The sequence below is a fragment of the Taudactylus pleione genome, unplaced genomic scaffold (genome assembly GCF_031769625.1).
Source record: "Taudactylus pleione unplaced genomic scaffold, aTauple2 ptg000089l, whole genome shotgun sequence".
NCBI classification, from domain to species: Eukaryota; Metazoa; Chordata; class Amphibia; order Anura; family Myobatrachidae; genus Taudactylus; species Taudactylus pleione.
The window spans coordinates 15101440-15115585 of record NW_028284491.1 but is presented as its reverse complement, the minus strand read 5'-3'; the positions used below and the strand labels follow the sequence as shown (position 1 = coordinate 15115585).

The 14146-nt window shown below is 42.5% G+C and overlaps 1 protein-coding gene across 3 annotated transcripts in view; it reads left to right on the top strand.

Moving 5' to 3' along the window:
* Nucleotides 1-898: 898 nt before the first annotated feature.
* ZNF385A (zinc finger protein 385A) overlaps nucleotides 899-14146 on the top strand; it is a 358128-nt gene continuing 344880 nt past the window's right edge. The window contains exon 1 of one of the 3 annotated variants that reach the window (XM_088469211.1): nucleotides 899-1304. The gene's annotated coding sequence lies outside the window, so the exon portion shown is untranslated. Of the gene's footprint in view, nucleotides 1309-14146 lie in introns of all 3 variants that reach the window. The other 2 variants (XM_088469210.1, XM_088469215.1) reach the window with 2 other exon arrangements.

Here is a 14146-nt window from a genome sequence, read left to right as displayed (position 1 = left end):
AGGCAATGGTGTATTCATTTCTATTTGTATTTTTGGACGCATTTTAACTGTGAATTTGGCCGCGATTAACTCTAAAGATTCAGGAAATACTCCCGTTTTTACAATAGTAAATTCCTGTGTTAGAAAAAAATTACTCAACACTCCCATACAGCCACATTCGGACCAACACAATTCTTAGTAAATTTACCCCTAGGTGTGAATTTACACCCTCCAAACTACTCCATAGTAAATCCAGCGACTGGGGTGACAAATTGCCAGCAATGTGCTACGGCGGCAGGTACAAAGCTACCTGCAAGGTTTGATATTTTATCCCCATGTGTAGAATTCTTCATTTGCCAGAAAACACATCTTTATTCTACAAAGAACAAACTATTTGGAACATATTTATAAAAGAATATTTGTGGGATATCTCCGATACCTGCTGCGGTACCTCCATTTGTGATGACAAAGCAGTCCCCCAGGTTTCTATGGCGGCTGTTAAGCTGTCGGATTTACCAAGAACATGGTGTGAACCTATGGGTTAGATCGATTTTCTGCAGATTTTACTGGAGACAGATCCTTTGCGCATTAGAATGGCCGCGTCCAAACTAAGTAGCTGCTTTCAACTGTTTGCCGGAATGGGGTACTTATCATAGGCCATTTCCAGGCAATAGTTCTTTGTCAAATTGGTGTGAAAAATAATTTATCACATCGGCATTAAACATGCAGATTTTGATAAATAGGGCCCTTGATGAGCAAATTTTATATTTAAGTAAATAGAAAATGTGTCTTCTTTTAAGTACAGAAGCAGGAGGTTCTCTAAATTCCTGAAATGCACTGTTTAAAAGTCCCGCTTGTTGGTTCCTTGCTCCCTCCTTCCTCTCGCTGTAGGAACCTGTGCTCTGGGACAAGGATACTCTTACAAGTGTCAGCACAAGTCATTGCTGAACATGCTTAAACAGCCAAAGAGGGTCTCTCTCTTACTGAGACCAGAGCTGTTGTCATACAACTTTGCCCTCACAAATGCCATGTCAGCTGGGACTACAAATTCTCCATGTAGCCTCTGACCCTCCTGGATATCAAATGCTTCTACACATATGCTGAGTAGGAGAAGGGGGATCTTGGGAACATTCTGAGAGCTACTGACAGAACCGGACTTTCTGATCCTGGAGGGAGTGTGTATAAGTTACAAAGCCACAAGGAAGAGGAACTAGGACTTAAAATCACTGCAACTACAAGTGACTCATTGCCCAGTCTCTTGGTTAAGAAATGAAGGATACAAGTTTGGATTAGCTCCTTTTAAACCGAGAACAGCAGAACTACATGTAGGTAATGTGTCTGCTATTACTAAATGTTATACCCCAGTATGTGTGTACACACCTTGTTGGCCTTTTTGGCTCTTCTACCAGTTGTGAATCTATCTATCTATCCTCTAATATATATGAATTATTCAATCAGCTTACTAATTGAAGAAGTTTACAGAAAACAAGAAATAGGAAACATTATGATGTTACCGCTGGCTGTGGCCATATCTTTTAATTTATTCTAACATATTTTTAGTTTCACGCTCTTTAGTTTGATTCTGTTAGTGGTGTAAACACTTTCTCCATGTTTTTTAATAGTGTGATGTCATTCTAAAATGCAGCCCTATACTTTTCAGGCTTATCGGTACCATTCTGGATTTTGTCAAACTGCAATACCTCCCACATGTGCTAATTTCCAATTTATCAAAAGTGTAGCTGCGGTTCCTGATACCCACCACTTGAGGTCACTCTTATCTTTGTGTCATATTTCCAGTGCCAGTAGAGTTAGTGATTGTAATTCAGTAATACATAGATTTGGGCAGCATGACAACTTGAGCCACGTGTATTTCACAGACAGCACAGTATTTATTTCTGCACTGAATAACGATTTGCTGCAGTTATCATGATAGAAAAATGATTTGATAATTTATTATACTTTTAGATAAGTTTGCTTACTGTCTTTGCTAATAGTCTGTATTCTATCATCACCTATAAATCTTTACTTGTTTATAATACAGAACACAGCTGATCCATGCCAGCTGTAAACTGACCACAAAATCCCCAGCATACACATTAAATGCATTTAGGGGCTTATATTTGCTAAATTAACTCTAATCGCAGCAATAAAACATTTACTTATCGCCACAATTTAACCTTACGTTATCACCATGGCAGCAGAATGATCCTCAGCTGCCACAGAGAAACTATGCAGAGTGGTAATATAAATGGTCACATATCTCCTGAGCATGACGTGGGCTCAGTACTCGCATGGAGCACTGAGTTAGGTGTGAGCTTCTAGGTCTTTGGTTTTAAAGTTGTGGCGTGTGCTGATGCTCATGGCCGTGCAAGCTATATGATGAGCAGGCCCAGAGGGTGTATGGCATGGTGCATTCGGCAGCATGGCATTCCTAACGATATCCCCAGATTGGACTGTATGTACAGACGACTGGGGATATCGGTAACGAGCCGCGAGAGCTTGCATCGTTCGTCGGTAAGTGCAGACACACTAGACGTTTTGAACGATATATCGTTGAAAGATATCATTATCGTTCATATCGTTAAAATGGGTCGTCCTGGGTGTACGGGGCTTTAGGCTAAAGCCTTTATTTCTGTGTCTCTGTTTATAACAAAAGGTTAACACTGAAGAAATTAGAAGGTTACCCTACTTTACGCATATTACAGCTGACCCCATAAACTCCATGGGCAAGGCAGATAAGCTTTCTTTAGCAAGCGGCAAAATGCCTTCCTTTACGCTAATAGCTAACGCCACCTTGACAGAGTGTTACCTCTACCTTGTCTATAGCTCGCAATGGGGCCTGCAAAGCCTCTTTGGCCTCGCTAGATCCCTGCCAGGTTAAACAACAATACACATGTGTAGACATCTGCCAAGCATGCACATTTCATGTTAACCTTTTGCTTGCATTTATGATTTACCTTTGTACTTACCCAAAGATCAGGTCTATTCCTGATTTGATATATATTTGAAAAATATGGTTTAAAGAATGTAAATTGTTTGAAACCTAATGCACTCATTGCATCTGGGACCCAACGGGTGTGGTGTGTTATGATGACATTTAACATATCGAAGTGCGTCATGTCGACATGAGGTAGGACGAACTCCATCTTCGTTTGTGGTGTGCAGACGAGATAGGACGGATATCTCTGACAAATGGTTTACACCCAGCATGGGGAGGGTGTAAGTCCCAATACAAATGACGACGACGGAAAAACAGTGGGGGTCATTCAGACCCACTCGCGAGCGGCAGTACGCTCGCAAGTGGGTCGATGGTCCCCACTGCGCATGCGCACGACGGAGGGAGCTCCGTCGTGCGCATGTGCGAGACCCGGCGAGCGAAGGACTTTCCATCGCTCTGGGTCTTGCACCAAAGGGGGCGTGCTGACAATGTTGATTGACAGCACGCCCCCTTTGGTGGGCGTGCCGGGGCGTACCTGCTAGACGGAGGCGTTCCCATGGGAACGCCTACCGTCTGAAGCCGGCCCCACTGACATCACTAGTGATGTCAGTGGGAGTGATTTTGGCTCTAATAGAGCCAAAATCACTCCTGGCCTTGCGGCTGGGAAACCCAACCGCAGGGTTTCCCTCGCAAGTCCGATGGTCGCGATGGTCAAGACCATCGCGACCATCTTTTTGCACGCTCGTATATGCTGTGGGTGGTGACCCACAGCTATACGAGCGTCCCGGAGGACGTTCCATATTAATGGAGCAGGGCCCTGATTCAGAGCGAGCACTCTGGTCAGAGCGTCCGGCTCTGAATCAGGGCCAGTGCGTGGTTCGGGCTTCCATATGAAGACTGATGGATAATCAGCATAGGTGGGTGAGTACTCACCTTAGTATAAGGTAGTAAGTAGGCTGCCACCGCCATACAGAAAAGCGCCCAACTAAGAATCATCCCCTAAATATTCTCATCATGTGTGTAGATAAGAGAACACAAATCATATTCTAAAACTATATGAGGATGGCACTACATGAGAACGGCACTACAGGAGGATGGCACTACATGAGAACAGCACTATAGGAGGATGGCGCTACATGAGTACGGCACTACATGAGTACGGCACTACACGAGGATGACATTACACGAGGATGGCACTACATGAGGATGGCTCTAAACGAGGATGGTACTACATGAGAACAGCACTACAGGAGGATGATACTACACGAGGATGGTACTACATGAGAACAGCACTACACGAGGATGGTACTACATGAGAATGGCACTACATGAGGATGGCACTACACGAGGATGGTACTACATGATGACAGCAATACAGGAGAATGGCAGTACATGAGGAAGGAACTACAGGAGGATGGTGCTACATGAGAACAGCACTATAGGAGGATGGCACTACAGGAGGATGGCACTACATGTGGACGGAACTACAGGAGGATGGTGCTACATGAGAACAGCACTACAGGAGGATGGCACTACATGAGGATGGCACTACATGAGAACAGCACTACAGGAGGATGGTGCTACATGAGAACAGCACTACAGGAGGATGGCACTACAAGATGACAGCAATACAGGAGAACGGCGCTACATGAGGATGGTGCTACATAAGAACAGCACTACATGAGGATGGTGCTACATGAGAACAGCACTACAGGAGGATGGCACTACAGGAGGATGGCACAACACGAGGATAGCACTACATGATGACAGCAATACAGGAGAACGGCACTACATGAGGATGGTGCTACATGAGGACGGCATTACATGAGAACAGCACTACATGAGAACAGCACTACATGAGGATGGTGCTACATGAGGATGGTGCTACATGAGAATAGCACTACATGAGGATGGTGCTACATGAGAATAGCACTACATGAGGATGGTGCTACATGAGAACAGCACTACATGAGGATGGCGCTACATGAGAACAGCACTACAGGAGGATGGCACTACATGAGAACAGCACTACATGAGGATGGCGCTACATGAGAACAGCACTACAGGAGGATGGCACTACATGAGAACAGCACTACATGAGAACAGCACTACAGGAGGATGGCACTACATGAGAACAGCACTACAGGAGGATGGCACTACATGAGAACAGCACTACATGATGACGGCAATACAGGAGGATGGCACTACATGAGGACGGCAATCACATTTTTAAAACTTTGCCATGTGAGCCAGTTTGTCTAAATAATCTGCAAAATATACTGCTAATATCTAATTTTATTTATGGGCAATAGCAGGGATGTAGGATTATAGATATATGGCTGTGTAAATATTTGTAATCATTACTATTTGCCATAAGCATCTCAATTGAGTTAAATTGAATACTGTTAAAAATAATTTTTGTTATGTTATTTAGTCCACATGAATTCAGTAGGGATCTGAGCTGGGAAAGGGAGGAGAGTCCACTGTATCAGGTAATATAGATTGTATTTGCTTTTATCCAGAATCCAAGGTGTTCTCTCATAGGATTATATGGCCTGATTCAGAGCCAGACGCAATTAGCGCTCGCTCGTCCAGAAAATAAGGGTGGCTATTCAAATGAACCGTTCGCTCTTTGCGGTCTGTTCACGCCTCTAGGTCTGAACGAGCGAACAAAACTTGTGGTCGTTTTTTGGAAACTATGCCCCCTGGCCGCTCGCATCCTACGTCATGTCCGCTATGTATTAGATTAATCGAGTACATCGACCAGCGTATGAACTGCTCGCTATTCTTGGGGTTGGTTTTTGCTACCACAATCTTGCGAGCAGTTCTGGCTATAAAATAACCCAGTGACGTGGTCAATGACGCTGCTGTATTAATTATGCACACCCATAAAACGCCCGTTTTGACCTTTAAGCACGCCTGCGTTCTGATCTCCACTCCCCATTTTCAAGCACCTTCCCCTGTTACCACCCACATACGCCTCTTTCTGTCACTCAAATTATCAGGCATTCGCTATTTTGCGAGCACATGAATTTCGACCGCACTGACTGGTTCGCGCATGCGTATAACGATCCGTACGCATGCGCAGTTGGGCAAACATCGCTCGGAGCGAACGAGAGGCTGCTTACGAGCGGCTCTGAATCAGGCCCATAGTCTTTAAATAATATCTATAATAAAGCTAATATATTCCCAATACAGCCATTGCAAGTAGACATCCTTTAAATGTGAGTTAAAGAGAAAGCCAGCAGAAATGCAACCTGTTGCTGTGTTATCCCTGTGTTTGCCTTGTGTCACAGGTTCCCCTGTTAGTGAGCAGTAAACAGGTGATACTGCACATGAAGGCATAATAACTGCAGAGCCTGCAAAGAGCAGCTACAGCAGGTGCACTGGTATATACATGTACATAACTATAGGGGTAACAGGGATAGCGGCTGCCTCCTGTGCCAGTCCTGTTCCCTCTGTCCTCTGTGTGACCACTGACACTACACGGAATCAGTCCCAGAATGCTGTGCAGGAGAACCAACATTCTAGAGCCCCAAAAATGTAACTCTGCTCAAAGGGAGAAAAAACATCAGATGTTCCCTTCTACTCTGAACAGCAAGTGCAGAGTGAAGGAGCCCACCACCCCGCAAGATAAGTGAGGGAGGGTACCACTATAAACTTTTTTTTGCTGCTTTCAAAAACTTTCTATGGTGCCCAATATTTTCTACACATGCCCCTGGGTGTACAGTTACTAGTGTTGAGATGAATACATGCAAAGTCCTCTCATTTAGATTAAATGAATGAGGATGTTTATGTACAGTCAATTATTACAGTGTTTTTTTATTTGATAACATTTAATTAAAACATTTTTTAACTATTATTAATTACTTATAATATATTCTAGCACTATAAGTTTAGAGATCAGGGTCTATAGATGTAATTCCACACGTGCCGTAATGCAATTCCACGTTACAGGCTGTGTTTGAAAAATGACAGGAGCTGATTGATTGGTACTTTACCAGTCTCCAGGCTTAGTGCATCTTCCCAGTCGAATGTGTGTAGTTTAGAGTCAATTCTTGCAAATGTCTTCAAAGTGCCGTCAGATCATTGGGACACAGGCGCTTCAAACTAATTCTGTTCTGTCTTTAGATCTTGTGTAAATCTTCTGTTTCATACAGAATTAAGTAGCACAGCTCTTTATGAAAGCTAGAAATAAGCAGATATTTGCTAACTACATGCTACCTCTATGGGGGCAGCCCAGATATAGAGGGATCTTCAGATCTCTCCACAATGGACTGGAGCTGTTCATGATGCCCATCGTTTTGGTCATGAGTGGCAGTGCTATGCAGTGAATGTTAATTTTTCTGGAGCAGATCTTCATAAATAGGCCCCTTGGGTCAAATTTAATCCTTAAGCTATGAGTCACACTTTTGAAACACTTGGATCTTGCATGCACTCTCCAGACATCGCATACGGTGTAATGGTTAGCGTTACTGCCTCACAGCACTGAGGTCATGGGTTCGATTCCCACTATTGCCTTAACTGTGTGGAGTTTGTATATTCTCCCTGTGCTTGCGTGGGTTTCCTCCGGGTACTCCGGTTTCCTCCCACACTCCAAAAATATATTGGTAGGTTAATTGGCTCCCAATAAAATTGACCCTAGTGTTTGTGAGCATGTGGTAGGGAATATAGATTGTAAGCTCCACCGAAGCAGGAACATGCGAATGGCAAAATATTCTCTGTACAGCGCTGCGGTATATGTGTGCGCTATATAAATAACTGGTAATAAATAAATAATAATAATAATAAATGTACTAAGCCTTGAAAAGTGCTAAAGTGCCAACCAATCAACTCCTAAATGTCACTTTACAGGCTGTGTTTGAAAAATGGCAGTTATGAGCTGATTGGTTGGTACTTTATCACTCTCCACTTTATCACTTTTCAAGGCTTAGTACATCTGCCTGCAAGTGTTATACTAACTACAGTGTATTTAAGATGAGGGAGCTTACAACTCTTTATAAGAAACATTTTGACTCTGGTTTTTGGGTGCAGAGCAAAATATGGTGGGGAACAAAGAGGGAATCAAAAAAGTCACAGATTATAAATGTTTATCTACATTATTTCAGTAGGTATCATCAATGACAGTTTATAATATAATGTGTGCTAGTCATAAAGTGAAGTTGTTTTAACTATAAGTCTAAAACAATGGTACAATCATGGAATGGCAATGCTCGTTCACTGAGTACTAAACACGTCCCTTCCTTCTCCAGAAGGTGCTGGGAATGTTTGCTTAATCTGAGAAATTATAAAATAACTACACTTTCCCTTTAAAAAGCTCCTATGAAGGTGACAGCTTACTTGCCTATTATCTTTGGCAGACATTAAAGCAGATTGCATAATTCCTGTGTGCTCAGAGTTTTAGGTTCATGTTTCTTTTTGGAGCCGTATAAATAAAATGGAAACCAGCCCATGGCTTGCACTGGCCTGAATCACTGGCATGATCTCAGATAGTGAGCACTACAGTATAAATCATGATGAGCATGTAGGTAACTTGCTGACAATACTGACAAATCAGATAGCCTATCACCTTGCAGACAACGATGAAAATTCAGCCTATCATAGGTAAAGGTCTATTCTCAGGAAGAGATACATATTGTGATAAATCCAAGATAGCAGCCTAAGAGATGGCAATCTGAATATTTAACTCACGATGATTGGAAAATATTGGAATTAGATATAAGTACCTATTGCTGATCTGAGTCAGCTAATAGCTCAATGCTAGAATGTTATAGTGATAATCTGAGATAGTGAGAGCTCACAGACACATTAGTAAAATGATCACTAATGTTTCCAATCATCACTGCTACACTGAGATCACCAGTTTATTAATTGTTTCCAATGGAGAGGTATATATTTTTTTCAACCCTAATAAATTGCATCTTAAATTTGCAATGTCTAATAACAATGTATGCAGAACTCTGGGGCTTATTATAATTGATGCCTATTATACAGAAAAGTAACAGTAGGAAAAATCTGTTAGACAGCCTGTGATAAATAATGTAATGTATTACTCTTATAATTCAATGATATATAACTGCTGAATAAGGAAACATAATAAACTTTCTGAAATATAATAAACATTTCATTAATAAACCTCATTATCTATTTGTATTGAATATAAATTCCAAATATGTTGAAAAGTTAAAAAAAAAATTCAGGAGAAGAAACGGCAATACCCATTCATACTCACTTTTATTACACATACCTACATTACTTTATTTCACAATATTTTGATGAATCCAATTTGTACAGAGGTTTTAAAGTACTGAAATAAAAGTTACAGTTTATGATATAAGAGCCTCTGTAAGTATACTCCTTACATGTGACCATACATTATCATCTACATATCTTCTGAATATACAGTAGATCCATATCTTCATTAACAACTCCACAATTCAAAGCTGATCTGAAAACTTCTGTCTTATAACATGTAAATAATAAAATGGACAGGGTCGACTCTACCATGTGGCACCCGGAGGGATATTATTCTCTCCAACCTGCCCATTCCAAAAGAAAGTGGGTAGGAGATTTACCTACAAATGAGAAAATATATGAATTTATTTTCTATAGATTATAATCTTACATTATGGCAAGAGAAAGTAGACTCTTTTGTGGGGGCATTTTATGGTTAAAACTTAGGGTCTCATTCAGACCCGCTTGCAAGCACCTATGTGCTCGCAAGCGGGTCGATGTTGAGGCCCTGCACACGCACAGCGGTCGCACAGCGCGTGCGCAAGCCCCGGAGCGAGAGAGAAATTCTCTCGCCCAGGGCTCACTACAAAACGGGCAGCTGTCGATGGTGATTGACAGCTTGCACCGTTTTGTAGGCGGGGTGGGGGGGTGGCTGGCCAAACGGAGGCGTTCCCGATGGAACGCCTGCCGTTTGGGGGCGGCCCCACTGACATCACTCGTGATGTCAGTGGTGAGCTTCTGGCTCTGATAGAGCCGAAAGCTCACTGGGGCTTGCGGTAGATGAGACCCTACCACAAGGGTCTCGTCGCAAGCTGAAATGGTCGCGATGGTCTTGACCTTCGCGACCATCAACCTGGCCGCTCTCTAAAGCTGTGGGTAGTCACCCACAGCCTAGCGAGCGGCCAGGAAGCCGGCTCTGAACATAGAAGCGGCCGCCCTCATTCAGAGCGAGCGCTTGCATTTTGCAAGCGGCTCTGAATGTGGTCCTTAGATTTATAATAAAAGTCATCTAAAAAACTAGTACACAGAGGAAAAATGAATGATATAAAACATAATACATTTAAAACAAGTATTAAATATAATAGAAAATGTGACAGCTTGCCAGTATCTGGTAGTCGGTGATCATAAATTTCAAAGGCAACCATACATATACATAGGTAATGAGTACAAGGGTTAGTATGGTATGGTAGTATTAGGGCAAGAGCTTAAATGTAGGTCCCTGTCAAATCAGGTACGTTTAGTCTATTGCAGTTCATTTGCACACATTAGAGACTCTCAATTAGTTGTGTTATGTCTACTCAAAAGAAATACCTATGCATCATCAATCATAGATCGCGTCATTTGTGGTGTCCAGTGGTGTAACTAGGGTATTTGGAGCCCAGGGCAAGATGAAAAAGAGAGCCCCCTGTCCTTCCCCCCCCAAGTATGTGCACGCGCCAAAGTCCTGCATGCTAACAATGTCTCATTTCGCCATGTACCCTATGTACCAGGGTACTCTCTCTTATCTGCTTTGTACTTTATACTGCTGCCTGTTTCCTATTCATTTTTCTTGACTTTCATTGATTTTATCCCTGCCCTTACTTTACTTTACCTAATAGCTCTATTATTCCACTCGCCATCTGTCCCCAACAATCTGAGTCTCTAGTTACATTACTACATTTGCTGCAGGAAGAATTATTTTTTAGTTGAGCTTTGGGGAGGGTAGAGCTAGAGCTTAGGGCATAGCTGTGGGGAGGGTGGATCTAGCACTTGGATTGGGCTGCGTCAAGGGTAAAGCAAGAGCTTAGGGTTGGGCTGCAGGGAAGGTAGAGCTAGAGCAGTGGTCCCCAACGTTAATTGATGTGTGAGCTACTTTAGAAAAATAAAAACCCCTGAAGAGCTATTAAAATTGTAGAAAAAAAAAATCTGGCTAAGAAACGAACAATTGAAGGTAATTTAATGAAAATGAAAAAAAAAAAAATCTTTCATAGAAAATAAAAATGCATTTATTACAATGATATTGTAGTTTGTAAATAAAATTTAGGCACAGGCACATTTCATTGTGAATTACTGGCTCCAAGGAGGTATGTGTGCCAAAGGAGCAAAAGATATAGGCAGTGCTGCTGTGTGATTTTCCGGCAGAGCTGGGTGAGAGTCACTCGCTCCTCCGTAGCATAGACGCCACAGGTGGAACCATGGGGAGGCACGTCAGGCGATTGCTGTAGGAGCTGTGGCAAAGACCTGATGTGCTTCCCTTTGGCTCCACCCATGGCGTCAATGCCACGGGGGAGCACACGTCAGAGGTCACTTCCTCCTAGTTGACTCAGCAGTACTGCAGCTAGGTGAGCTACCAAAATTAAGATTGCGAGCTACAGGTTGGAGACCACTGAGCTAGAGCTTAGGGTTGGCGCTTTGGGAGGGTAGACCTAGAACTTGGATTGGGCTGCAGTGAGGATAAAGCAAGATCTTAGGGTTGGACTGCATGGAGGATAGAGCTAGAGCTTAGGTTTGACCTTTGGGGAGAGTAGAGCTAGAGCTTAGTGTTCGGCTTGAGGATAGAGCTGACAGTTGAGTTAACGGACGGATGTTTCCCCTGTTCCTTCACAGGGGAGGAAGCCAGATAATGTGTGGCCATATACTCTGATGTATATCCACAATATCTGCTGGGTTACAGGCTGTCATATAAAGGGGCATATTTATAAATCCTTTTTTATTACTAAAATAATGTGAAAACAGGTATTTTCACACCCTATTCACATTATTTTAGTATCACAGAAATGTATGAAAGGGCAATTGAAGGAGAATTCACAAAATTCTCCTACAAGCCCTTAAATTTGCATTATTTTAGAAAGCAAATCAAATTTCCCATACATGTAATAGGAGAATGTGATCTGGACAAATTTACTAAAATAAAATTTAAAAAAATATACCGGATGGAGCCCTGTTATAGTAACAGTATCTGGAGATGGTGTTATGCAGGCTTCCCTCTGTTTCCCCTACTCTGCTTAGCCTTTCCTGCCTGCTGACAGGGAAAGCAGAGCCAGGAGCAGGCTTCTGTGATCAGCCTGGGTGTCTGATAGACCACAGGCTGATCATAAAGAATATAAATAGTTAAAATAGAAAATAAATTAAATAAAACTTACCTGCACCCAGGGACCATGATCGGTGTTTCCTTTTGTGTGACCCAGTCAGCTGATCTGTGCGACCTCAGAGTGATGCCAGCTGGGACTTTCACAGCATCTCAGGCTGCTACTGCAGAGATCAGCTGACCAAGTCAGACAGAAGGAGACACCTATCACCGACCCTGCTGCAGGTAAGTTTTATTTGATTTATTTTCTAATGGGAGCAGGGAGTTTTGGGAAGGGGGGCAGCAAAGGGGTAGCTGGCGGCACAGGTACATTATTAGGATATTTTTTGCGAAAAATACCCTAAGAAGTGCTTGGAGGGGATTCGCAGGGACAGAGCATTCTCGCAAGCTCTATTCCTGCATGCGATATTTGATACATCCTTGCGATATAGTCAAATATCGCATTGCGAATTTAGGTGAATTTATCACATCCCATCCGCATCTGAGATGCAGATTGTGATAAATATGTCTGTCGGTCTGACAGGCATTTTATCTGACAGTGTCTTCTGACAGAGATGAGCATTTTGGTTTTGCTGAAAACCGAAAACACCCGAACTTTGGGGGTTCCGAGCCGTCCCGGCTCGGATCACTCAGGTCTGTATGGATCTCAAACACGGATCTTGTGTGGCTTGGATTGCATGTAATTCCCTCGCTTGTGATTTTAGGTACCATTTTACACAGGATAATGTATGGAGAGAGCATGGGCTGCATTGCTACAGTCAGGTGCATAAATATTGGGACATTGACAGAATTTTAAGATTTTGGCCTCTATTCACCACCACAATGGTTTTGAAATGAAACAAACAAGATGTGCATTAACTGCAGATTTTCAGATTTAATTTGAGGGTAATTACATCCAAATCAGGTGAACGGTGTAGGAATTACAATGGTTTCTATATGTGCCTCCCACTTTTTAAGGGGCCAAAAGTAATGGGACTATCAATTCAAAAGCTATTTCATGGACAGGTGTGGGCTATTCCCTCGTTATTTCATTATCAATTAAGCAGGTAAAAAGTCTGGAGTTGATTCTAGGTGTGACATTTGCATTTGGAATCAGTTGCTGTCGACTCTCCATATGAGATCCAAAGAGCTGTCACTATCAGTGAAGCAAGCCATCATTAGGCTGAATATAGCAAAAACATTAGGTGTGGCCAAATCAACTGTCTGGAACATTCTTAAAAAGAAAGAACGCACCGGAGAGCTCAGCAACACCAAAAGACCCAGAAGACCACGGAAAACAACTGTGGTGGATGACAGAAGAATTATTTCCCTGGTGAAGAAAAACCCCTTCACAACAGTTGGCCAAATCAAGAACACTCTCCAGGAGGTAGGTGTATATGTGTCAAAGTCAACAATCAAGAGAAGACTTCACAAGAGTGAATATAGAGGGTTCACCACAAGATGCAAACCATTGGTGAGCCACAAAAACAGGAAGACCAGATTAGAGTTTGCCAAACAACATCTAAAAAGCCATTACAGTTCTGGAACAACATCCTATGGACAGTTGAGACAAAGATCAACTTGTACCAGAGTGATGGAAAGAGAAGAGTATGGAGAAGGAAAGGAATCCAAAACATACCACCTCATCAGTGAAGCATGGTGGTGGTAGTGTCATGGCGTGGGCATGTATGGCTGCCAATGGAACTGGTTCCCTTGTATTTATTGATTATGTGACTGCTGACAAAAGTAGCAGAATTAATTCTGAAGTGTTTCAGGCAATATTATATGCTCATATTCAGTCAAATGCTTCAGAACTCATTGGACGGCGCCTCACAAGCAGATGGACAATGACCCGAAGCATACTGCAAAAGCAACCAAAGAGTTTTTTAAGGCTAAAATGTGGAATGTTATGCAATGGCCAAGTCAATCCCCTGACCTGAATCCGATTG